Source organism: Hemibagrus wyckioides, unplaced genomic scaffold (genome assembly GCF_019097595.1).
Source record: "Hemibagrus wyckioides isolate EC202008001 unplaced genomic scaffold, SWU_Hwy_1.0 Contig25, whole genome shotgun sequence".
Taxonomy (NCBI): domain Eukaryota; kingdom Metazoa; phylum Chordata; class Actinopteri; order Siluriformes; family Bagridae; genus Hemibagrus; species Hemibagrus wyckioides.
Genome location: NW_026690786.1, coordinates 4,290 through 31,794, shown reverse-complemented (window position 1 = coordinate 31,794; position 27,505 = coordinate 4,290). Strand labels below are relative to the sequence as shown.

The 27,505-nt window shown below is 37.8% G+C and overlaps 2 non-coding genes across 2 annotated transcripts; both read right to left on the bottom strand.

The window, feature by feature from the left end:
• Nucleotides 1-14,062: 14,062 nt before the first annotated feature.
• On the bottom strand, nt 14,063-14,134 carry trnae-uuc (transfer RNA glutamic acid (anticodon UUC)). Its single transcript has one exon. It is a non-coding gene; the product is annotated as a tRNA-Glu (tRNA).
• A 328-nt stretch (nt 14,135-14,462) lies between these two features.
• trnar-acg (transfer RNA arginine (anticodon ACG)) lies at nt 14,463-14,535 on the bottom strand. The gene has a single exon. It is a non-coding gene; the product is annotated as a tRNA-Arg (tRNA).
• Between the last annotated feature and the right edge of the window lie 12,970 nt (nt 14,536-27,505).

The following is a 27,505-nucleotide window of genomic DNA, read 5'->3' as shown; positions in this document are numbered from 1 at the left end:
GATGCAGCTGTAAATCTCACAAAAAAAAAACAAAATGGCTGAACTTCTGTCTCGTCACTGCACACACAGATTTCGTTGATCTGGTGCTGTGGTGCCTGGAGCTCGAACCTGATTTGAGGCCATCTATCGAGGACATCATCAACCACGAGTGGTTCACGGAGAGAGTTTAAGACAATCTCCAGGTTAGACAGCGAGGATACACTAAACATATGAAATACGAGCTATGGCATGCTGTAACAGTCTAGATTATGTGATTGTATTGAATCAGTATTGAGTTCTGTAGCACAGTTCAACATGATTATGGAATTATACTAAGAAAAGATAATTGCATAAAAACGTGTGAAATAAGAATACACTGTTTTCTATCAGTCTGTTTTAATCTGTTTGTTTTATTTTGCAGATTCCTGCTGGAACCAAAGACCTCAACAGATAAATATATAAAAATAAAAATGTAAATAGTTTTAACAGAAAAATGTTTATAACATCTTATACAGCCTCAATTTATAAAGGATGTATTTAAAACCATTCAACCATTAAAAACATCAAATAAATCAGGACATTGTCTCAAAGCAGCTTTAAAGAAATATAAAAAATTTTGAACAGAAATTACAAAGTTTAAAATTCAATTTATTTTTTTATTTATTTATTTATCTCTGATGAGCAAACCTGAGGTAATGGTGTCAAGGTAGATCCCCCTGAGAAGAAACTTTGAGAGTCACGCTGGAGAGTGTGATTATAAATACTGTTCTTTCTACAGGTTCATATAGTCAGGTACCTAACCAGGAGCTTTGAGCAGCTTATAAATCACCGTAGTTCATTACAGATTTAACACTAATTCCTTCCTACTGAAGTCATCAAATGTTCAATGATTCACATCTGAGTGCAAAACCAACCACCGCAACAGCAGTTCAAAGCTGGCACCATAGCATTCAAGTGGTTGTATGCACAGCAGTCACATGAGTCTCCAAGCTGTCCATGCAAAGCTATTCCCAGTAGCAGTGAGCACCTTTAAGCAACAAGATTCCAGCCAGAAGTAGGGTATCAGTATGAATCAGGCAGGTCCGAAGAGAAAAAGCCATCACACTGGGTACTCGGAACACTGGGAGCTCTGGAGTAGTCAGTTTAGCTCAACAGAGGAGAGAAAGAGAGAGAATATTAGGTATGCTTGTGATCATCTAATGCAGGGGTGTCCAAGTTTTTTCACTGAGGGCCACAAGCAGAAAAATATACAAAGATCTGGGCCACTCACTAGAGGTGAGGTATATCGCCTCATCTCTAGTGTATTAAAGATTGCAAAATAAATCAGATATATAAACATTTGTGTCTATAATTCCAAAATGTATATAATATTTGATAATTAACTATGCTTAAAGGAATCACAGCTTCCATTAATGGGTTTTCATTTATTTTATTAGAAAAAGGGTTAGTGGCACATTCTCAAAACAGCAGCCTCTGCTTGCTTCCTAGTCAGCTTGTTGATCCCACTTCCCAGACCTGTATCATATGGGGGTTGTAAGAGGGTATGGGTATATTTCAAACTTGTTATACTGATAGGTTATTCGGCTTGTTAGACCGCGGTGAAGTTAGCTTGATATTCAGACATTAGACAGACATTCGGAAGCGGTAGTTTAGGGACCGTCGACAAATTTCTGTACGACTGAAAAAAAAAAACACTATTTCTTCAATAGCTTCTAGGTCATGTGACCCTGTGACCCCAAAGTAGTACCAAAATAATCTACTTGGACACCTCCACAGGGTACACCTCTTTGTATCCCAAAAAATCTCTTCTTTTATTTTTAATTTAATTTTTATTAAAAAAAAACACTATTTCTTCAATAGCTTCTAGGTCATGTGACCCTGTGACCCCAAACTAGTACCAAAATAATCTACTTGGACACCTCCACAGGGTACACCTCTTTGTATCCCAAAAAATCTCTTCTTTTATTTTTAATTTAATTTTTATTTCACACTAACAGGTGCCATGATGAGGAGATCATCAGTCTTATTCACTGCACCTGTCGGTGGTCATAATGTTATGGCTGATCGGTGTACATCTGTAACCATGCCCTTTAGCGCGAGAGCTGATTAATCAGTAGTCTAAGTATGATTTAGTATAAAACCAGTAGTCAGGGTTGTTAAAAGTGACTTTTTAATGGGGATGAGTATTATATTGTGGAAATAAATGAAATTCTCGTTGGTCAAGCTCATCAACTCGTTCAGGATTTTAGTGTGTAATGTAAAACAACAGCATGTTCACTAGCAGGTGAACTATTATTAGGAGAAATATCATATTCACATTAATATAACCAATAAAGTGTTAAATAATTACAACAAATATACAAGTTCTCTCGGTAGATATGATTAGTCCAAATATTACACTGTCATTGAAATCGCTAAAAATCGGCTAAAGTCCGTTAGCGCGCTAGCTGCTGAATCACAAAGCTAAGCACGATTTATTTTATTAAAACCAGGAGAAGGGGTTGTTAAGAATGGACTTCTAATGGGGTAAATATTTCATTGTGGAAATAAAATAAATTCTTAAACCGAGCTTAATGATTTTATTGTGTAGTTTAAACCAGTAGCCAGGTTCGCTAGCACGGTAACTAGCATTAGGCTAATTCACGGCAAGATGAGGTGTCTTGTGTGCTACATAACATTAGACTGTAACACTGTCACTTTAACATGATTTATTGTAGAAACAGTGTGGCATTAAAGGATAAAGATCATCCTACCTTGAGGACACTGAGTGTGTTCAGCAGGAGCAAATTATGAAATGTAAAATATATAATTTGTAAATGCATTTTTTACGGACTTCACTTCCTGGTTTCCGTACAGTTCGGTTTTTCTCGGAGGTTTTCGGTAGATGCCGTAAACAGGAGTTTTTTTTTTTTTTTAAGGTCGTATCGTCTTTAAACTGGTCCTACAGCTTGAATTCTAACTGTACAGCTACATGCTGCCTTAAACTTCAGCTATGCTTCACTCCCTGGGCTTCCCGGACATTTCAGCTTATTATTATGATTATTATTATTATTTATTCATTATTGACTCTTGTTACTAGTTAGTGCTGGTTTATACTAGTTAGTGCTGGTTTATACTGGTTTATACTAGTTAGTGCTGGTTTATACTAGTTAGTGCTGGTTTATATTGGTTTATACTAGTTAGTGCTGGTTTATATTGGTTTATACTAGTTAGTGCTGGTTTATATTGGTTTATACTAGTTAGTGTTGGTTTATACTAGTTAGTGCTGTTTTATACTAGTTAGTGCTTGTTTATACTGGTTCTGAAGGTCGCAAGATTTGGATTATCTTTTGGCATTTTTGCTACACCCCTGTTTCGGATTTCTCTGTACTCCACTACTGGATTTGACTCCTACACCGACTCTACAGCGCAGCGATGATGAACTTCGGGGGAGGAGCCGAGCCTCAGCACCCGGATGTGGATCCCGAGCCCGGATGGAGCGGACTGTACGACCCCTGGAACGGTGAGTTACTGAGTTTCCTCTTTTTCACTTAAGTATAAAGTCTTTTAAACACCGCGTTATTACAAAAAACCACAATCAGGAATATCGTTTTATATGATTAGATGGTTTTGAGAAATTCTGTTCGGCTAATCTTTATTCGGCTAATCGCTTTACGTACCCGATCAGTATGCTAAAGCTAGCGGACAAAATAGCAGACTCCAGTGAAACGAGCAGGGAAGAAGAAAACAGTGTTGATGTTTTCAGATATGTTAACATCAGCTTTTCATAAAAGTCCCAATGTTTACTTAACGTTTGCTAAAGTTTACTAAGTCAAGCCGAGGAGTATTAGCAAAGATTAGCTAGACGGCTAGTTAGCATGTAGCTAAGTAATTGTTTTTCAGTGTTTATAGTTTTTTTTTGATGGAGTGAATAGAATAAGTTAAAATACTTACAATAACATGAAGTAACTTATTATTTTAAGGATTTTTCATTGTCCGTGTTTGTCGAGTTGTTAAAGCGGAGAGAGAAAGGGGCTGTGAGGAAAGGCAGCTAGCTGAACAAAACCAATCGGTACAAATAAATGGAGCTAGTGTGGCAATGTAGAGTGCAGCTTAGGCAAAAATATCAAGCTGTTTGTTTCAATTCTGTTCAGCAAGGTTTTGTTTCTAGCTGTCGTGAATAAAATAGTTAGGAGTAGTGTAATTTACGATAAAGGGAGACACAATTGGACTCAAAGGGGATGTGAACCACTGGAGTAAGAAAGTGCTAAAGTAATAGACTGTAATAGAAATGTATTTTAATCTGCATTTTTTGGGGGAAGATATTTTTAAGCATTGAAATAAGTGCACAGTGTGACTAACAGTGAAGCCGTGATACTGGAAGAGCCCTGTATAACACCTATAAATGCAGCTAAAATGTAAATACTGAGTTTTTAATGCACTGTTATAGGAAGATTACAGTAATATAACTTGTGTAAATACTTCTTGTTTTGATAGTGAGGCTTTCCTGCTGTATAAAACATACACAGTGCTATTAAAATAAAACCCCATCCCCTTTGAGGAGGCCACCACCTTCAGGGAGTCCACAGCCTTCAACAGTTCCTTTGCCCCAGCCTTATTTCAATATCGACATCCACAACATTGTGGCTGGTATGTACTATGCTCCTGCCACAATGATAACTCCTGTCCCACGCCAGGGCATAAGGAGGAGGTGGGACGAAGAGGATGGCAATCAAGAAGCCCCTCTGAGTAGACGGCAGCGTGTGGATCCTGATGGGGAGGTGGAGTTCATCAGGATGCCTGGACTTGAGGATTTAGAGAGTTTAATCAGTCACATGTACAGTGAATTTACACAAGCTACTAATGCTACAATTAGTCTGTTTCTTCACAAATTAACTAGCTAACTAACTCACAGGTTTATTAACTTTTAAGCATTAGAAAGAAAGGAGAGAAAATTTTACAAGGTCTCTCTCTCTCTCTCTCTTTCTCTACTACCTTATAAATTTGGCCATTTTAATGTTTTACATTTAACAGAAAATATTATTTGTAATTAAACTTACATGAAACTAATTTATTGGAGAAGCTGTGGATTTGCTGGGAGAATCGTCAGATACTCCCTCAGTCCTCCAGGTATGTGTCAGTAAAATATTTTAACTACATTTGAAACGTGTAGGCTGCTTTTGTCTAAGTGTGTGTGTCTGTGTGTGTGTGTGTGTGTGTGTGTCTTAAGGTTGTTGAGCCAATCCTGCCGCAGCTACCCACAGAAACTCACTCCACATCTTCAGCTGTTGTTCTGGTAACCAAACCTTTCCTTTATTTACTAAATCTGATCACTGTATTTCACAGGGTTGTTTTGACTGTAAAGAAAGTGAGAGAATGTTACTTGTGTTATTATAAAATCGCTGTGATAGGAAGCCGTTATGTTCATCATGCTCTTCATTTCACAGACGCTCGATGCTGGTGAGCTGATCAGCGCCTGCCGAAATATCCAGTTCCTCTCTGCACGCACCTTTACCTTCCTGTCTGGGGTATTGTACAGTGCTGCAGCTGAGATACAAACACACACACATCCTTCTTTACAAGTTCTAATGTTTAGTTTGGTTTCTCTATTTCTAGGCAGTGGACATTAAGGGATACTTCCTCGGGATGATAAGGGGTCCTGAGAGTGGATTTTGCTGGTTTAAAACCACCAAGACGCGCTACTTTGACCAGCTGGTAATCACCATCTTTGTTACTCTGATGAAGAGAATTGATATTAATGATTATTAGATGAACACTTTTGAGAAGTAGATCTTGAGTTTCAGCTAATTGTCATTTGCAGGGATTCCCTTATCAGACCACCATCGAGGACCATTTCACTGCCATACAGGTGAGGGATTATCTGTTGTGGCGTCACAAAACTTTTGTTAGTTGCAGTGACTAATTGTGTTCGCTTCAAATTGTTCTCTTAAGGCTGAATATGGGAAGGTTACAGAGCTCCTTTCCTGTAACCGGGTGGAAACCATCATGGAGCCACTTGAGGATTATGTGGTAAATTTATTGCAATGTCATGAAGTCTTTATTGTAGATAGTAACTCTTGGAATTTTGTACACATATGGGTCTGCAGTGTTTTTATATATTTTTTTAATTTAACAGCAAACCTTTAAAAAGGTGTCCTGCACGTTCCTGCATGTGGCTAAAGATGGTCAGGTGAACACCTCCACCTGGGAGCAGGAGCAGGTTGACTCTCCCCACAGTGATTCAGAGGAACAGTACGACTCTGAGGTAATTCTGTGTTTCAGACCTGATGTGTATCTACAGATGCTGCTATTCCCCTGAATGGGAGGCTGTAACATTTACTGTGTGAGTTTTAATGATTTATTGCTAATGTGTCTTGCAGGAGAGTGAGGAGAGCCTTAGCCAAGAGGAGATGGAGGTGCCCTTTACTTGGTACGCTTCTCTTCACAGTTTAATGGTATAAAGGTGTAATGTATGTTTAATACACTGAGCATGTAAATCTTTTGTTTCTTAGGGACCATCTTACAGAGAGAGGGGTAACTGATATCGGCCTGAAGCTGCATGCTCTCCATGAGGCGTTCGCTGTGAGTAAAACCTTTGTTTAGCTGCTGTTTTTGCTCAGGGGAAGTTCACTCTGCTTTAGCTTATATTATGTGCTGTCTTATATTCAGATTCATGAGTAATATGAGTAATTAAGGAATAATAATTAAAATAACAAGCATCAAAAGCTAATTTTATAACAATCACAGCCTGCTAAAAAAAGGACATTCTTAGGATAAATATTAAAATAAAATGTACATAATGAAGAGGGCTCTGGGATATGCAGTAGTTGGACATTTGGCCCATGTCATACATCATCTGTGTATCTTTAGTAAAGTACTGGACATGCTGAGGCTTACATACTGCTTCATTTTAGGGTTTAAAATGAGTTTCCACGTTAAAAAAACTGAAGCCAAAGTGATTATTATGTTTGTTTGCTTTAACAGGATGCAGGTCGTGTACAGCTGGACTACGAGGCTCTGATTCGTTTCCTGAAGACTCCTTCTTATCAGGACTCGATTGCAGCAGAGCTCTCCGGGTCCTATGTAAGCTTATAAATGCTTGTGTAACATGACAAATGTTTAAATCGAAAAGATTTTGATGTGATAGAAAACAGGACTCCATTATGTAAAGCTAATTTCTTCTTGTAACTTTTCTCTTCTGTGCAGGTCTACCACTACAACTTCGTGGACATCTTTTTCGAGCTGCTTCTATTCGGCTATTTTACAAACAGCTCAATACCTGAGACAGTAAGAGTCTTATCAGGAGATTTAAAAGCCATGCTTGAATGTAGTTTCAGAACATGGTTTATTTTATCTCATTTTATTTTTCCATGTTGTTAACCCTGATATGACATGATATTAATGGAGCTTGTCGTCTTTCTTTCCTAAAGCTTAAGGGAGGATTCTTGGAGCGCCTGTTTGCGCTCATCAGCATGTGGGAGGTAGACGTGTGGAAGCCTGCAGCAAGGACCTACTTTAAAGTGCTTATTGTAAGTGTCTAATATCTTCTGATGCTGTGATCCACAAATTCTCAGTATTGTATCCTAAACTCAGTGACACTATGTTGGATTGTGACAGTGATGATGTAATTTGTCTATAGGATCAGCTTACAGATCTCGCTGAAGTGCTGTTTACTCAGCCCCCGGAGTTCTACCAAGACCCAGCAGCCTTAGCCAGCAAACTGAGACCTTTCCTCAAACAGTGTGTCCAGAAGATGATGGACATTTTGTGGAAGCTTATCGTCCCTTATCAATCTATCCCTCTATCCTTGTCTATATAGATAACTGCTAATAGTAATTAGTATAAATAGTAGCTGCAAATAATATTGTTGTAAATAAACTTATAGTTGTATAGTGTTTATATAGTTTACTTTAATAAATGTTTTCATTTGCTCCTATTACCGTCTCATTCTGATTATTTTTAGTCATCAGTATGTCTATATAATTTTCCTTTAAAAAGCAACACAACACTAAATGAACTTTTCACTCATATACAAATCCTTTTTAAAGAACTTCAGAAACTTTGGTTTACTAAAATGTGAAAAATGACAAATAACATCCAACAAAATTCAGATATTTATAGTCTTTTAAAGTTTGTTTCCAAAATGTAGAAAAATCTGTAACATTTGGGGAATTGCACATTTACATTTAAGCATCCAGAGCACAGTTGTGTATAAAAAGTCTGAAATCTTGAGATAAAAATCTGAAAATCTAAATTGTAGAGGACTAAAAATGTGGATTTACAGTTTACACCAAATCACACCACTGTAGCACATCATTTATAATGCAGTTACTCTGAACTCTCAAGGTTACTCTTTAAGAAGAAATAGTTTATAATGTCAGTAGTCTTTAAGGTGTTTTCCAAAATAAATAAATAAATAAAAATCCCGTTCATGAAAATGAAGGTTGGTTAGATGTTTAAAATGGAAAGGAATGCTTATTGTCTTTCAGTCATTCCAAAACACTGTTAGTGAAACACTAGAGTGATTTAATTTGTGTGTTTTTAGTACTTTCTAGTTTCTTAACAAAAGTACATTAAAGTACAGTAAATAAAAAATAAATAAATAAAACTGAACTCTGTTTCTTTCTCCAGTTTGGGCTTCAAGCAGTTTTATTATTTAGAAGGGGATGCTCATGATTTACAGCCATGTCCACAATTTTCTCCATATCATGCATTTATTGCTAGTCCCCCTTTTTTTCTTAAGGTTTCAGATCAAGTGACTGACTTTTTCTCACAAGAATTTCCCAGTTTTTAGTTTTGAAGTTTTTAGTTTGGAGGCATTTTTCCTGAACTTTAGTTGATGTTTCTATACTCCTCACAATTCATTTTGCTTCTGCAATCAGCAGTTCCATCATCAGGCTCATGTTTTACAGATATGATAGCATGCTTAGATCTTGCGCAGTTTCTTTTCACCTCCACATTTTGATCCTGTTTTTGTGGGTAACTATTATTTTACATTTTGCAGTATTTTACATTTTGCATCTGAGAATGTGGACTTAAACTTTTTGTTTGTGTAGAAGTGTAAAACTGTGGAATACAGAGACAATTAAAGCACACATTATAGAGTTCACTGTGCCTTAACCCATAAGAACCCAGACCCCTTTCTCCTTCAAGGAAAATGATGGGGGACATAACACAGACTAAATAGATGCCAAATAACACATTTCTCAACTTTTTTTTTCAAAATACCACCCCCTACTGTCAGGGATCTGTAATGTTACATATATGTCACAATGGGCATTAAGCAGCCGGACCCATTTCTCATGAAACCCCATGAAATTTGTTTATGTGGCAATAACCTAGGCCAAATGGAAACATTTGAAGCAATTTCTTTCCTCAGTGAAACTAAGACGCACATCACATTTCTCACAGAGGGTGGTGGTTGCATTGATTTTGCAGAATTTGCAACGACCACACTTCACAGGCCAGTGTGCAACCTGGTCCACATGAACATCATCTGGAACTCCAACATGAACTTTCTTGGGAGGTGGTGGTGGAGTTGGTGTTGAGTGATAGGCGACCCCTTTGTGAATGCAGGAGAATAAGGCTAGTTGCAACCTCAGCCTGGAAGCTCCTTTGTTTCAGTGGCTTGTGGACACCAAGTAGTTTACAGTCACGGCGGGAGATCAGCCATGCATTGACATAGGCAAGCATTATGGTTTGCCAGAATAGGTAGAGGAACCACCTCCGTGACCTCATGTGGTACTTGTACCTTGTGACGCATGCATCTTGGAGGTCAGCAAATGTTGTTGTGGGAACACAAAATCACATGACCTATCACATGACCCACCAGGATGTTCAGTAGGTGTCACTTTAGGACTTCATGAGTTAAAAATCAGGGATAAAGCTATAAAAGGAACTTCCCAGGACATTTAAAGGGCTTGTGACACCTTTGTCACCGTGGGTTGTAAAGGGTAACATTCTGGATTATGGCATGAGATATACCAGACTGACCACTTTAAAAAAAAAAAAAAATCACATGCACAGAAATGGCACAGGATGGTTTTGTTGGTGTAATTAGTGCCAGATATAAAGAGTTAAACAGCATTAAAACAAGATGCAATGGTACATGAACCTGAATGACCTTATAAATCAGCTTTCATCCTCTGGAAAAAAAAATCATATCAATCTCTACATATCTGTTCACTCTTAAACTCTTCCAGTAATCAGTTCTGCTGTTTGTAACGCCTCAGATTATGGACAGACTGAGATGGACAGACAGATACCATAAGCACAGACACAGCTCACACAGCTTATTTTATATATCATCATTTGCTCTTAAAAGACTTGTCTCATTTGTTTTAAACTGGATTTGAGTGGGCTTGCTGTTTTTATTTTTTTGCCATAAATATGAAATGACATGATTAGAAATATTACCTTTGTGTGCTATTTAAATAAAACTGCAATTTAAACAATTTAATCCAAGCTGCTGCTGCTGGACCCTTGTGCAAAGCCCTTTACCCCTTAACTGCTCAGCTGTGGAAATGTGAGTTGCTCTGGATAAGAGAGTCTGATAAATCTTGTAAATGTAGATGGTACTGTTTGTTTGTACGCTGATAAAAATATCCAGCCTGATCTAATTTAAAAAATGAAGGTAACTTTTTGCATCAGATTATTATGTAGATTAAGACTAGTCTTTGTATTTATTACTTAATTTTCTCTATGCAAGAAATACTTTTTGCTAGTAAAGTCTACTTCATTTAAACATTTCCTTAGTCATTGTTTTGTGTTTTCTCTACTAAACTTTGAGAGTTTCAGAAGTGTATTTTATATTGAAATATTAAATTGAAAACATCTTGAACCACGTCTAACGTCCATGTTTCTAGCAGATTCGAGAAAGGAAAGCATGTCAGAAAGGTCAGTCGGGACTAGTCATAACATCTGAACTTTTATAACATGAAAGTAAGGTTAATAAGATAACTTAGAGAACAAAATTTTCAGTTTTACTCAAATTAGGGTGATGCAAAAATGAGCACACCCCACTGAAAGTCTGTGGAGCAAAGCTAAATTTTAGACTACAAATGTCTAATATTTTTGGTTATATTTTTGTATATTTTTTGTTATATTTTTGTACCCTTAAATTGGGGTATTTTAGTATTTTTTGTTATATTCCTTCTTATTTTATTTATTACCTGTGCTTGTAGATACTGCTGGTGCCAGATTCCACAGCATACTTCAAAGCTCTTGTAGACTCCAAGCTTTGAAAGGTCTGAGCTGTTTTTGTATCGATAGGGCCTTACACAGTATTAGGCAAGTGGTTTTAATGTTATGGCTGATCGGTGTACATCATATCATCTGAGACAGTTATTTGTCATCATGCCCAAACTTAGCAATACATTAAACACCACAAATTGGATGGCAAAATAGACACATCCAATATGCGACCCTATGTCAGTGCTTGTATGCGTTATTCTAAGATGCCGTCCCTTATGCAGAATAACGTGTGAGGTCCTTTGTGACTTCTCATTTGCTTTGGGTACGATCAGTCTTGAAGTGAGTTGGCACCATTCTCCAGTCCCTCATCTGGCCAAAAGTGTTACCTTTTGTTAAGGGAATGCAGCTGATGTCTTGCCCAAACTGGAGTATAAGAAAATAAATATAAAGTATATTAGAGCTTCCAGATACAGTGAAATGGCAATAAGTACACAAAGATTCTGCAAAAAATGTGAAAATTTACAATCTATATAATGTTTAATTTATATCTTATATCTATTATATCTTGTGTTTAATACTCAAAATGTGAATAACCTGCAGGATGCTGCGCTACTCCCAAAAGATGACTGGAAATTGTGGATAGTTTCCTGCAGTATCTGTCTTTCTCTTCCCTGAAATTCATATGATATTATAACAAAACCGTCTATAAACATGGGACCAGATTAGACAACGCTGACTAGCAGATTTTAAAAAACACACCTTTCCAGCATTAAGTTCAGAAATGGCTGCCAGAATCTGTTGTCTGGGCCCGTCTGTTTTAATCCCCAGCTCCTGCAGATCTCCATCAGTCAGAGTCAAAAAGGCCTCCATGTCTACCTGTAAATAAAACAATACAGGTAATTTACAGAGAGGAAAAAATCACATATGATTTATGCACAATTTACTGAGTACAGCTCTAAGTCTACTTTGACAAGACTCTACAGGCTACAGGTGTAACTGCCATCTTCATGTTGCTTCACTGAAGTCCTATGTGGTCTGGGATTTGGTTGGGCCATTTAAGGACATTTAGAAAGTTGTTCCAAAGCCACTCCAGGGTTATCTTGGATATATTCATGTTGTCGTGCTGAAAGGTTAAACCTTGTCTTAAAATCTGAGGCTGTGTCCACTGTGGAGCAAGTTTTCTTTAAGAACCTCTCTGTATTTCGGCTGCATTCACCCTTCCCTTAATTCTGACCCGTCTTTCCCCTCCTGCCACTGAGAAGTACTCCTGCCAACACCATGCTTCACAATAACAGTGGTATGGCCCAAATATTGAGCAGTGCTTATATTCAGCAGCAGTTTTCATTTAGCTATTCCAACATAAAGCTCTTACTGATGGAGAACTTCTGAGATGGCTGTACTTCCAGCAAGTTCTCCCTTTTCTGCAGAGGACTTCTAAAGCTGTTAAAGTTGTCAGTGGGCTTTTGTTTTCTCTCTGATCAAAGCCATTCTAACCTGGTTACTGAGTTTGGCTGGATATCCTGTTGATTCCAAACATTTTTCCACAATGATAGAACCCACTGTGCTCCTTGGAACATTCAACACCTTAGATATGGTTTATACCTTTACCCTGCTCTATGTCTTGACACAATTTGCTCAGGGTGGTCTATGTATTTTGTAGATAGATGTGTTCATTTCTGAATACCCTGTCTACGTTCATGGTCCACAACCATGTTGGCTTTTGTATGTTAGAGACTGGTAAACTGCAATAGTGTGAATGAGAGTACATTCCTACACACCATAAAGTCTGATCATCTTTATTTGCACTGACCTTCATCAGTGATGCTGCCACTGCTGGAGCCACCACTACTTTTAGAACATGGTTGGGAAGAAGCAGAAGACAGGGTTTCACCAATTAGAGGCTTAGGAGTTGGGGATGGTGATGGAGTCAGGGTAGGGGATGTACTCTTAGATGTGGAGGAATTCCCAGACTGAGGTCTCTTTTTCAGATCAACCTTCTGTGGAGATTGTAGGCTAGTGTTAGGTTAGATTGATGGAAATGAACAATACTCATAAAACACACTGACTTGGTACAGTTAATATATAGTAGTTTCTATCAGAGATACACACTCGCTCACTTATTAAGACTATTTGTACAGTCCCCTCTGAAAATACTCAAATGGTTTTTTATACTTTGAAGACAATTTGGCTTTAAGTTCCAAAAAAGTATATAAGGCTAAAGACCAGAATTCTCAGATTTCATTTCCAGATATTTACATCTAGATGTGTAAACAACAACCGTTAAAGTAAAGATAAATAAAAACCTACTAAAATAAAGGTTAAACAAAGTTATTAAAATAAAAAGGTAAATCCCACACTGAAAAAACATAGTCTCTTACCTGACGCAGTAATTCGTTTGTAATCCGCTTCTGTGCCACACTGTAATTATGCGAATACATTTGACTTGAATGACACGTCATTAGCACGCACGATCCATCGATTGCCGTGGGCGGGCCATTGTTGTGATTAGCGGAGAACGATAAAATTGTGAGAGATTTGATTGGCTCGCTATGGGCGCGGCCATCATTGTCTGTCCATCTTTTCAGCCCAGGGATTGGGGAATAAAGATGTAACGGGCCGATGTGATTGGGCGAGAAAGATTTCCCAGGTGAGCTGTGATTGGCCGGCTGACCCAGACTATCGTTCTTCAAGTAGCACCACTGGCCCATGGGAGCCTACAAATAAATAAGTGATGACAAATCAGTTATGTAACGTTTTGCGCTGTGAATCGAAATGAACACAACACCAACATGCTGCTGGCTGCAATCAGTGATCGTTTTTGGTTTCCCTTGAGGAAGCATTCCCGGCCGTTATTAACCGAGCGATTTGGTGAACTTCTTGCCAGCTCTGCAGGCAATCCAATAAAGTCACGTTCCCATACCGGGAGTCAAACCCGGGCCACCTGGATGAAAACCAGGAATCCTGGCCGCTAGACCATATGGGAGAGCTCCCCAGGAGAGTTGAGATCGGTGTTTTACTCGACCACCAAGCAGTTTGATTTCCGGCGCGGTATCATCCAGAGCTTTGCATGGGAACCTTGCATTGCAGAGCACAAAATTGGCCAGCGCTGACCGAACATCCAGCTACTCGAGCTGTCACTCCAGTGGAAGATCAGCCGCTAGACAGAGGGTGGGCTGGTGTTCCTGGTGCAGAAAGCCAGCATACCTCCCAGTACAGGACTCTCCGCATTTCAGGGATTATGGGAGGTGTTACTCTGCCAGCAATTCGGCAGCTGGAGTTTGGGGCACACCTCTGGGCTCTTAAAAGGTAGCCGAGCCAGCCAGGAGTCGAACCTAGAATCTTCTGATCCGTAGTCAGACGCGTTATCCATTGCGCCACTGGCCCACGTGAGCTTTAAGGGGAGCGGGGTCATACCTGCTTATGCTTTTCAAGTGACAAACGGCTAGAGGTCAAAAGCCATGCCTAGCGTTCAACGGTGATGTGGAAAAGCTAATACCATAACCCGGATTCGAACCAGGGTTGCTGGGGCCACAACGCAGAGTACTAACCACTATACGATCACGGCACCCCATGCACCTGGGCTGGCAGGTAAAAGGAGCTGCTACATGTTGTGATATGCGTTCTGGTGCCCCTCTGGCCTGGTGCAGTGGCTTTTTGATTTAGACATGATTGGAATAGTTTGGAATCTTTTTTGACACTATATCGAGAGACGAACAGATTCATATGCAAATGATACCTTCTGTGCTTTTTAAATAAAAAAAAACAAACAAATAAATTAAAAAATCCTGCAACCCAGATACACTACATGATTAGTTCTATTGACACTGGGACTGACACTCACAGACACCGAGAGAGAAAATAAGCCAAAAGAGAGTTCTCCTCAGTTCATCAAGAAGCTTAAGAACGATTTAAGTTGAAGAGTTCAATGGTATTGTAGCTTTGGTTATATACTGTTTTTGCGCAATGAATCGAAATGAACGCAACACCAACACGCCGCTGGCTGCAATCAGTGATCGTTTTGGGATTCCGAAAATGCAGCCGCTATACGTAGCGCTATGCTTTCTGGCGGGCCTCTGGCTTTTGATTTAGACATGATTGGAATGGCTGTAGTCTTTGTTAGCGCTATATCCCGAGACGATCTGATTCATGCCCAAATTATGATCACAGCACTCACAGCTGAAACCAAAGTGTTCTGCATTCTCAGTCACACACTGAGAGCTATAGCAAGGAGATAGAGTAAGCGTTAGACAAATCAAGTTAATCCAGAAATAAAATATCCAGACACTACTCCAATATCGCCTACAAATAAATAAGTGATGACAAATCAGTTAGTGTTTTTCTAACAGTTACCATGGTGTGCTCATGTCAGGCCTTTACACACTCTGGAGTCTCCTGCTGGGCTGGCCACAAGACATGTACTTTAAGAACCAATCAACACATAGAATGTACTCAAAACACTATAGTTGTTAATGTACTGTAGTACATTTAGTAAAGTAGTTAGAATTGTCACATAGGACTGGAAGTAGGTAAAACTGTAGCATTTAGGCTTAGCAACGCTGAGAGAGTTCACCTCGGTTCATCAAGAAGCTTAAGAACGATTTAAGTTGAAGAGGTCAATGGTACTGTGGCTTTGGTTATGTAACGTTTTGCGCAGTGAATCGAAATGAACGCAACACCAACATGCTGCTGGCTGCAATCAGTGATTGTTTTCGGATTCCGTTGAGGAAGCGTTCCCGGCCGTTATTAACTGAGCGATTTGGTGAACTCCTTGCCAGCTCTGCAGGCAATCCAATAAAGTCACGTTTAACGGTAACATTATTAGCTAGATGGCATATTCTTCTGCTATGGAAACAAATTCTCCCTCCATCTTTTGATGACTGGCAGTAAGATGTTATGAGCTTCATTCATTTGGATAAAATTAGGTACACAATAAAGGGCAATACTGGCAGATTTTCTGAAACTTGGGGCCATTAATTTTTATTTTTTCTGATTATGTGAATTCTTCTTCTATAGTTGGTCAGTCTAATCATTAGGATGTCCTTATAATTGTGGCTTGATGAAGTATGTGCACTGTGTATACATAATTTATATTAATGTTTTGTTTGCTGATGTAAACGATTGTGATTATATTTAGTTAGTTAGTTAGTTAGTTAGTTAGTTAGTCTCTAAACTCAAATTCAGTTTCTTCTGTACATATTTGACATACACTATTTTTTGGTTTGTATAACTGTATATATATAATCAGAAAAAGGACATTCTTAAAAAAGAGAGATTTGATTTGAAACCTGAACTGCTATCAGGTCCATGCTGAACACCTTCTGACCAATCCAAATCAAGTATAAATTTTAATCTCAATACTGCACATAATTATCAAATAAAAGTCTATCAAGCTGTTATCCAAAAGTCTGAAATAATGTTTCTCTTAAGTGTTTTAATTCAAATCCATATTTTGGTGTGATTTATACACATGGGTTTGTCCATTCTGACTTTTGGACGCTTTATTATGTCCATTTTATGATGAAACAGGAAAAGACTTTGAAAATCATGTCATTTTCTGATCATGTTAAATATCAACACAACTAGACTGAAATATACAGGTAAGATATGCAACTAATTGTAACATGAACAGAGCAAGATATAAACTGATATCTACTGGTTTCCTGTCAGGGTTGTGGACTGTTTTCTGGTCACTAGAGGCCCCCACTGTCTTTTTGTTGGTGTCCAGTCTCTGTCATTATGTCTAATAGGTGTCTCCTGTGCTTTGTTTAGGTTTGTGTATTTAAGTCACCCTTTTCCTCCACAAATACTTTGCTTAGTGTTTCCTGTACCTTGATTAAGTCTAGGTCAGCCGTGTGCTCTGTTTTATGGCCTTGTCCTTAAAAGACTTTGTGCATCTGGTATAGTTCTTTGTTTTGATTGATTGACAAGTGCTCTTTTGAATGCCTTATGGATTTATTTTGTGGACTAATTAGAATGACTTTTTGGAAGTATTGACTTTGTTTTTTGATTAGACTCCTGTGAACCTTTTGTATGCTTTTGGATTAACCTTGTGGATTTGGGGGATTTATTCTTTGGAACTACTGTCAAGTCTTTTGAGCTGACTTGTTGGATTTGTTTTGTTTTGTTTTGATTATTTGACCTGCATTATTATCTAATTAAAAATAAGTAAACATTTCTCCAGAACTGTGATCTGGTTATTTGCATTTGTGTTCAGCCCCCTTTGATTGTGTTCAGGTTTTCTCACTAGTCTTGCCCTCACTCACCGCCATAAACTACTGTTCCTTCATTGGACCACCTTTGATAGATACTGACTACTGCAGACCGGGAACACACCACAAGAGCTGCAGTTTTGGAGATGCTCTGATCTAGTCGTATAGCCATCATAATTTGCCTCTTCTCCATACGTTCGCCCATTTTTTCTGCGTCTAACACATCAGCTTTGAGGACAAAATTGTTCACTTGCTGTCTAATATATCCCACCCCCTAACAGGTGCCATGATGGTGTACATTGTAATTAATATAAATTATGTATACACAGTGCACATACTTGTACTCAATACACTTTTGATCAAGATAAAGCCATAATCATAAGGACATCCTAATGATTAGACTGACCAACTATAGAAGAAGAATTCACATAATCAGAAAAAATAATAATTAATGGATCCAGGGGGATATAGGACTACAATTAATAGGTGAAACCAGTGGCAAACTTTGGAGGCTAAAATGGTTTCGAAACTGGGATCAAATTTGTAATAATTGGACAATCAGACAATGGAATTACTTTTAGGAAAACGTGAGACGGCAGTAAGAGGACCACACAGTAGTGCAGAGTTAGAGAGTGGAAAGGAAACAGTACTGCAAGTGGAACTGTGCACAGATTAAAAGAGAGAAAAGGTGGAAATAGGAAACTGTAAGTGATGACATCATGAATTATGATCTGTCTACCAAGAAAGTTTTAATGATGATTTAATATTTTATATAATTATTATAAGTGCCCACTTCTTTCAGATTAGGTTGTAGGGAGTTGGAGGTTCATATTCATACGGTAACTACATGGAGCATCAAATGGGCTGAGAATAAACAAGTCTTCATTCCAAACAAGTACTACATTACCAGAGATTATTGTTTACTTTATCCTCTCTGGTGCGCTCATCAATAAATCCAGACTATGAATTTTTTTGGTTTGAAAGTAAATCTACTTCCTGTTGGACATCCATACCATCCCTAAGCACAACACATAAAGAACATTATTGCCAGAAGTGAACTATGAATTTATCCTTTGAAGACTGCATGTCCTTTTTTTATCAGTTTAATTTTAAGCTATTTGTAGCGTATTAAAGATCCTTTAAAAAGTATATAAAAACAAATATAAAGACAAATATGTTGACATAATCTTTGATGTGTATGTATTAAAAAAAGTAGAGCTATGGTGGCATGTGACGTGAGGTGTGTGTGCTTGTGTACACGCTATGAGGTGCATCATGTTCATAGAATCTGTTAATAAACTTCAGTTTGTTATAATGTGGTTTCTTCCTCAGCTCAGAAATTCCAGGTGTCCACCCAGTGACAACAATTTGGCAACGAAGCACCAGGCTGAAAAGCGATCGTTAAAGAGAGAGAGAGATGATGGCGGTGTTCAGCACAGAATCGGGCCTGTGTTTTGTAGAGGCTATGAAGAGCACTTCGCACAATAAGCCAGCGGAATCGAAGAAAGCAAACAACACACAACACTTTTTCTGTCTATGGTAGGTGCAAAGACTATTTCATTCCTCACAGATTTATTGGCACCAAAAAGACCATCTGAAACACTACTAGCTGACATTTTGAAAACGCTCAGAGACTTTTATGTGCCAAAGAAATCACACTAATGACTACTACTACTGCTAAAGCAACAGTTGAGGTGATGTGTAGTATGTTTGCCAGCTATAAATTACTGAAGGTAATTGATTCGGCTAATGGGCCTCAATTTGTAAACCTTTAAGCAGTCATTGGACAAGCAAAAACAATTAGGCATCACACTTCCACATTGCATTGACAGATTTTTTTTCTGTTACAGAAATACTTCAGTCCCATCTGAATTGTTTCTGAAAAGGAAAATTAGAAGAAGGCTATCACAGATACAGCCACAGTTCTCTTCTCAAATGCAGGAAAAGCAGCAAACACAAATAAGAAGTTCAGTTCATGTGAGAGTATTTTATCCACAGCAGAAGGTACATGTGAAGCAGTTCAGGGGAAGGGAAGAGAAGTGGAAGGCCATTAGGTCCAGTTACTTACCTGGTCTGGGGAAAGGGCAAGTCCTACAAAAAGCATGTAGATCAGTTAAAAGCAACAAAATGAATGAATACTGAGCAGGATATGGAAGAGCTGTCAGACAAAACGTCTGTGACACTTCAGGAACAGGGTTAAGAGCAAGTGAAAATTCAACAGTAGTATCAGAAATATCTCAAAGGTCTGTTAACATTAAGCCTTTCTGTGTCTGAAGAGTATGCCAGAGGATAAATCTGTAAAACCCCAATGAATCTGGATAAAGATGCTGTGGATTTTTTGTTAAGGGTTTATTTATTTATTCATTTATTTATTTTGGTTGGCTGTTGTGTTATTTGCGAAAGTGGTACAGTGAGTGTAGTGTATTAAATATAATACAAAAAAAGTAAAAAACATGTTTTGGGATGAGTTGGAAAAGTAGTAAATTCTTATTGTCTGTTTGTAAAGACAAATGTGTTGATATAGTCTAGGACGTGTATGTACAAAAAGAAAGTAGAGCCATGGTGCCATGTGATGTGAAGGGTGTGCTTGTGTATGGACTATGAGGTACATGGTGTTCATGTCAAGTCTGTTAATAAACTTCAGTTCATGTTATAATGTGGTATAACACACAAGTAGTGAACAAAATATATTTCTGACTCAATGCTTTTCCCTTTTTTTGGGGCAAAGTATATTCACACATTGACAATGGATCGATCGATCGATCGATCGATAGATAGATAGATAGATAGATAGATAGATAGACTTTACTGATCCCATGAGTGATATACTGTATATATATAAACAGTAACAATCATTTTTGGAAAGTTCTAGCAACCACAGCTGCCAGTGTTTTTCACCACAGATGGACCAGTTTGTTTTTAATAATGTATAAACCCTGGTGTCTATCTGACCACAACATCTCTCTGACAGCTTTTCCTCCATATTTAGAGCTGATGCTGCTTTGAACTCTGAAGTTTCTTCCTCATGGTGCGTTAGTTCCTAAGTCTCATCTATGAACTGATCACTTGACCAACATGCTGCAATCACCTTTGTGAATTAACTTGAACATGTACAATTAAAATCACATCTTGAGCTTCACTTGTTATCAGTTTATTTGGCATTACAACAACACCAGATCATTAGTTCTACAGATTTAACAGGTTTAGACTGTTGGCTAGAAAGTATTTGCTTGTGAGAGGAAAACAGTGGAATTACTTCTGAACACCAAAGTTCCAGCAGATGGAGAATTTCTACAGTGTAATTATATGAGAAATAAATGAGAAATGCTTATGATGTGTTATAGAAAAAAGACACTGGAGACACGAGTACTGAACAAAAAAAATAATTTATTAACTATTTATAACTATTTACAAGCAATGACGAACTTTAAACTTATTACAGATATTAACATATTTTATACCACAACAAAATGCTTGAATCTAATTGAAATGTGTGCATTATTTTAAAACATTTTAGTACGATCACTTTAGCATTATTTTAGTAGCATTTATTATACGTTAATATTAATAATAATTATTTCTAAAATAAATATGTGTATGCCAGACATAATCTGAGACGATGAATGAATTTAAAAACTGATTGTTGTTTAATAAAGTGATTCTTAAAAAGGTTGATGTGACATTTTTATGAAATGCTTACTGTATGTAACATTAATGTTTAATAAATGAAACATTGCTATCATTGGGAAATCGCTGTGGTATAAATATCTTAATAAACTCTAAACTTGGGGGTGGGGGTGTTTAGGGGGTTTAGAAGGGAATGGGGGGAGGGGGTACACTACATTTTAATAACTTATTGAAAAATATCTTAATCTTAAAAATGTAATATTTACATATTTACAGAAATGCATAAATCAACAACAATGCAAATTATATTAATATAATTATATTATTAATGTAAATTAGACTAATAACACAGGAAATAAAAAACAACAAGATCCTATACATTTAACAAAAACTAAATGTAAAAACCAGCAGACATTTTCTACAATTCTACAATCATTAAAATGTTTACATTTATAGATTATGATAGAGATGAGACTAATGCTGAAATCTAGGGGTGAAATACTTACCACAGATACATACCTTACATCATGAATACGAGGTGATGAACATGAGGTGAAGACTGAGCTTTTTAAAGTTACATCTCGTTCACAAAAATACTAACTACCCAAGTGGGGACTAGGACAGGCGTCCTGATGAACTCCACCTCCCCATCAGGATCCACAGGATGCCGTCTACTCAGAGGGGCTTCTTGATTGCCATCCTCTTCGTCCTGCCTCCTCCTTATGCCCTGGCGTGGGACAGGAGTTATTGTGGCAGGAGCATAGTACATACCAGCCACAATGTTGTGGATGTCGATATTGAAATAAGGCTGGGGCAAAGGAACTGTTGAAGGCTGTGGACTCCCTGAAGGTGGTGGCCTCCTCAAAGGGGATGGGGTCCTGAGAGGGGATGGACTGCTCACAGGGGATGGGACTAGGTGATTCCCCTCACTCTCACTCATACTGACTTCTATAATAGATATATAAATAAAAAAGGTCTGTCTCTAAATATCTGAGCTTTTTTTCTTATTAATTCTTATTTTTACACATACACACTGTTTGCACAGTAAAGTGTGTATATACACACACACATACACTACCGGTCAAAAGTTTTAGAACACCCCAATTTTTCCAGTTATTTATTGCAATTCAAGTCGTTCAAGTCCAATGAATAGCTTGAAATGGTACAAAGGTAAGTGGTGAACTGCCAGAGGTTAAAAAAAAGGTAAGGTTACCCAAAACTGAAAAATAATGTACATTTCAGAATTATACAAAAAGGCCTTTTTCAGGGAACACAAAATGGGTTAACAATTTAAAGCTGTTCTGCAGCAATGGAGGTTGATCAAGCCTTGAAAGCTGGTGCTACTAATTCCTACAGGTGTTCCAGCTTTTCTGGATTACTTACAACCCCCTCTGTCTGCATAAAAGCAGTGTTGGAACACACTGTGGTATCATACCCTCGTGAGCATCAGTTGAACAGTATTGTACTGCAGAAAGTAGCGTGTTGCTACAAAAATGGCGAGAAAAAGTCAATTAACAATGGAAGAGAGACAGACCATCATAACACTTAAAAATGTAGGTCTTTCCTACAGAGAAATTGCAAAGAAAGTCAGTGAGTACAGTTTCCTTCACCATCAAAAGGCACTCAGAAACTGGGGCAAACTCTGACAGGAAGAGGTCTGGAAGACCCAAAGCCACAACTGAATCAGAGGACAAATTTCTGAGAGTGAACAGCTTGCGTGATAGGCAGCTCACAGGACAACAGCTTCAAGCACAGCTTGATAGTGGTCGTAGTAAGCAAGTCTCAGTTTCAACTGTGAAGAGAAGACTTTGAGCTGCAGGTTTGACAGGACGAGTTGCAGCAAGAAAGCCATTACTAAGACGTCAGAATAAGACAAAGAGGCTTGCCTGGGCCATGAAACACCGCCATTGGACTACTGAAGACTGGAAGAAGGTATTATGGACTGATGAATCAAAAATTGAAATCTTCAGTTCATCACGCAGGATCTTTGTATGCCGTCGAGTAGGCGAAAGGATGGTTCCACAGTGTGTGGCATCAACTGTCAAACATGGAGGAGGAAGTGTGATGGTCTGGGGCTGTTTTGCTGGATCCAGGGTCGGTGACTTGTACAGAGTGAGAGGCACCCTGAACCAAAACGGCTACCACAGCATTCTGCAGCGCCATGCAATACCCTCTGGTATGCACCTAGTTGGTCAGGGGTTCATCCTATAATGACCCAAAATACAAGTCCAAGCTATGCCAGAACTACCTCAGGAAAAAAGAACAAGATGGTAAGCTTGAAAACATGGCGTGGCCAGCACAGTCTCCAGACTTAAACCCCATGGAGCTGGTTTGGGATGAACTGGACAGAAGAGTGAAAGCAAAACTACAAGTGCCACACATTTATGGAAACTTCTGCAACAGATTTGGGAAGAACTTTCTGAAGAATATTTGATTTCTATTGTAGAAAGAATGCCACGAGTGTGTTCAGCTGTTAGATCTGCCAAAGGTGGCTACTTCGATGAGTCAAAAGTTTAGAACACATTTTGGTCTAGAAATTGATTCCATGATTTCTTTTTTAACTCCAGTTGCTTATTTGTACTATGCTTTCATTTCAGAGAGCAATGAGACATTAAACTGAATAATTTTCAATAAAAAACTGGAAAAATTGGGGTGTTCTAAAACTTTTGAACAGTAGTGTATATACATGCATAAACTTTTAAGCCATTACATTATGACCACCTGCCTAATATTGTTAGTCCTCCTTTTGCTGCCAAAATAGCCCTGCAGCCCTGACCCATAGAGGTGTGGTCTTCACTAGATCTCTGAATGAATATATCTATATAAAAAAGTGGGTTATGGCGGTGAGTGAGGGCAGGACTAGTGAGAAAACTTGAATACAATCAAAGGGGGCTGAACACAAATGCAGATAACCAGATCACAGTTCTGGAGAAATGTTTACTTATCTTTAATTAGATAATAATGCAGGTCAAATAATCCACAAAACAAATCCAACAAGTCAGCTCAAAAGACTTGACAGTAGTTCCAAAGAATAAATCCCCAAAATCCACAAGGTTAATCCAAAAGCATACAAAAGGTTCACAGGAGTCTAATCAAAAAACAAAGTCAATACTTCCAAAAAGTCATTCTAATTAGTCCACAAAATAAATCCATAAGGCATTCAAAAGAGCACTTGTCAATCAATCAAAACAAAGAACTATACCAGATGCACAAAGTCTTTTAAGGACAAGGCCATAAAACAGAGCACATGGCTGACCTAGACTTAATCAAGGTACAGGAAACACTAAGCAAAGTATTTGTGGAGGAAAAGGGTGACTTAAATACACAAACCTAAACAAAGCACAGGAGACACCTATTAGACATAATGACAGAGACTGGACACCAACAAAAAGGCAGTGGGGGCCTCTAGTGACCAGAAAACAGTCCACAACCCTGACAGGAAACCAGTAGATATCAGTTTATATCTTGCTCTGTTCATGTTACAATTAGTTGCATATCTTACCTGTATATTTCAGTCTAGTTGTGTTGATATTTAACATGATCAGAAAATGACAGATGATTTTCAAAGTCTTTTCCTGTTTCATCATAAAATGGACATAATAAAGCGTCCAAAAGTCAGAATGGACAAACCCATGTGTATAAATCACACCAAAATATGGATTTGAATTAAAACACTTAAGAGAAACATTATTTCAGACTTTTGGATAACAGCTTGATAGACTTTTATTTGATAATTACAGTCGTATGCAAAAGTTTAGGCACCCCTTGATAAATAACAGATTTTGGTGATTTTTTAATTGAAAAGATGTTAACACAGTCTCTCTTGGAAATGGAAAAAATGCACAATATTTTCAGCAAACATTGATGCATAGTTACTTCTTATGCCATAAATTGAACAAAGATAAAAAATAAAAACATTATTGTGGCACTGTGCAAAAGTTTGGGCACCCTACATAATCAGTACTTAGTAACACCTCCTCTGGGAGATATCACCACTGCAAACACTTTTTATAGCCAGCTAAAAGTCTTTCAATTCTTGTACTTGGGATTTTCTCCCATTCTTCCTTGCAAAAGGCTTCTAGTTCTGTAATATTCTTTGGTCGTCTTGCATACACAGCTCTTTTAAGATCTACCCACAAATTTTCAATGATGTTTAAATCAGGGGACTGTGATGGCCATTCCAAAACCTTCAGCTTGCGTCTCTTTAGGTACTCCATAGTGGATTTCGAGGTATGTTTAGGATCATTGTCCTGTTGTAGAAGCCATCCTCTTTTCAGCTTCAGCTTTTGTACAGATGGTGTGATGTTTGCTTCCAGAATTTGCTGGTATTTAGTGGAATCCATTCTTCCCTCCACCCGTGCAGTGTTTCCTGTGCCACTGGCTGCAACACAACCCCAAAGCATGATAGATCCACCCCCATGCTTAATAGTTGGCAAGGTGTTCTTTTCATGAAATTCTGCTCCTTTTTTTCTCCAAACATGCCTTTGCTGATTGTGGCCAAAGAGTTCTATTTTAACTTCATCAGTCCACAGCACTTGTTTCCAAAATGCATCAGGCTTCTGTAGATGTTGTGTTGCATACTTCTGACGTTGGATTTTATGATGGGGATGCAGGTAAGGTTTTCTTCTGCTGACTCTTCCATGAAGGTCTTATCTGTGCAAGCATCGCTCCACCACTGCACCACCACTCCTGAGTCTGCTAAATATTCCTGCAGGTTTTTTGCAGTCAAATGGGGGTTTTGATTTGTCTTTCTGACCAGCATATGAGCAGTTCTCTCCGAGAGTTTTCTTGGTCTTCCAGATCTCATCTTGACCTCCACAGTTCCCCTGAACTGCCATCTCTTAATTACATTTCTCACTGTGGAAACTGCAAGCTGACAACGCTTTGCTATCTTCTTGTAGCCTTCTCCTGCATTGTGGGCATCAATAACTTTCATTTTCAGAGTCTTACACAGCTGTTTGGAGGAACCCATGGTTGTTGCATGTCCGCAAGTGTTTGAAGGTTTGAAGAGTCAAAGTATTTGTAAAGCTTTGAAATTGGCATTTACTAATGACAGCTGTTGCCATGCATCAGATCTAACGAGCTGATTAAGGTCTGAAACTTTGTAAAAAGAATCTGAGACTCTGGAACTCTTGGAGTGCCCAAACTTTTGCACAGTGCCATAATAATGTTTTTTATTTTTTATTTTTGTTCAATTTATGGCATAAGAAGTAACTATGCATCAATGTTTGCTGAAAATATTGTGCATTTTTTCCATTTCCAAGAGAGACGGTGTTAACATCTTTTCAATTAAAAAATCACCAAAATCTGTTATTTATCAAGGGGTGCCTAAACTTTTGCATAAGACTGTATGTGCAGTATTGAGATTAAAATTTATACTTGATTTGGATTGGTCAGAAGGTGTTCAGCATGGACCTGATAGCAGTTCAGGTTTCAAATCAAATCTCTCTTTTTTAAAGAATGTCCTCTTTCTGATTATATATATATACAGTTATACAAACCAAAAAATAGTGTATGTCAAATATGTACAGAAGAAACTGAATTTGAGTTTAGAGACTAACTAACTAACTAACTATCTAACTAACTAACTAACTAACTAACTAACTAACTAACTAACTAAATATAATCACAATCGTTTACATCAGCAAACAAAACATTAATATAAATTATGTATACACAGTGCACATACTTGTACTCAATACACTTTTGATCAAGATCAAGCCACAATTATAAGGACATCCTAATGATTAGACTGACCAACTATAGAAGAAGAATTCACATAATCAGAAAAAAATAATAAATATAGCTGCAAGCAGCAATGACGGGCCCTCGCACTATGGGCCCAATATTGTATTGTGTTACTAAATTTATTGCTATACGTTATAGATTGATATATATGATGATATTATGATAATATTATTAATATTATACTAATATAATTTACATCATACTATTTTTCTTCTCCTGAAGTGTATATACATTTTTGGTTGACTCTGTATATATGAATTGTGAAAATGAAACCATATTGTAAAGAAATTAAAATAAATGTGAAAGAGCCTCTAGTGGACATAGTCTAGTACTGCAGGAGTCAGGCCAAAACCATGTCCAGTCAATGGACTGATAAATGTAAAAATTTGTTGTGAGCCGTTTGAGCATCACAAAATCATGAAACTAAGCAGAATTACTCACAACCAGTTGTTTCTTTCAATGTAAAACTTTTTTTTCACACATTAGGACTTTCCACTGTTAAGATAAAAGAACATTAATTTTTTTCTATTATGTCCTCACAATAGCAACATCATTCACAATCTCACAAATTCCTTCACAGTTTCACATCAGCCATGTCTTGACATTATTCTGACTGATTTTCAACCAAATCAGGTGAAAGTAAGGGAGAAAATATTAGAGATTTCTAAAAGTGACACACTTCCTGCTGCCAGTTGGTGGCGCTATGACCGAGACTCACAGTTGTCATATCAGTGTGATCAGCTTTCCAGTGCTTAACATAATCCTAAGGT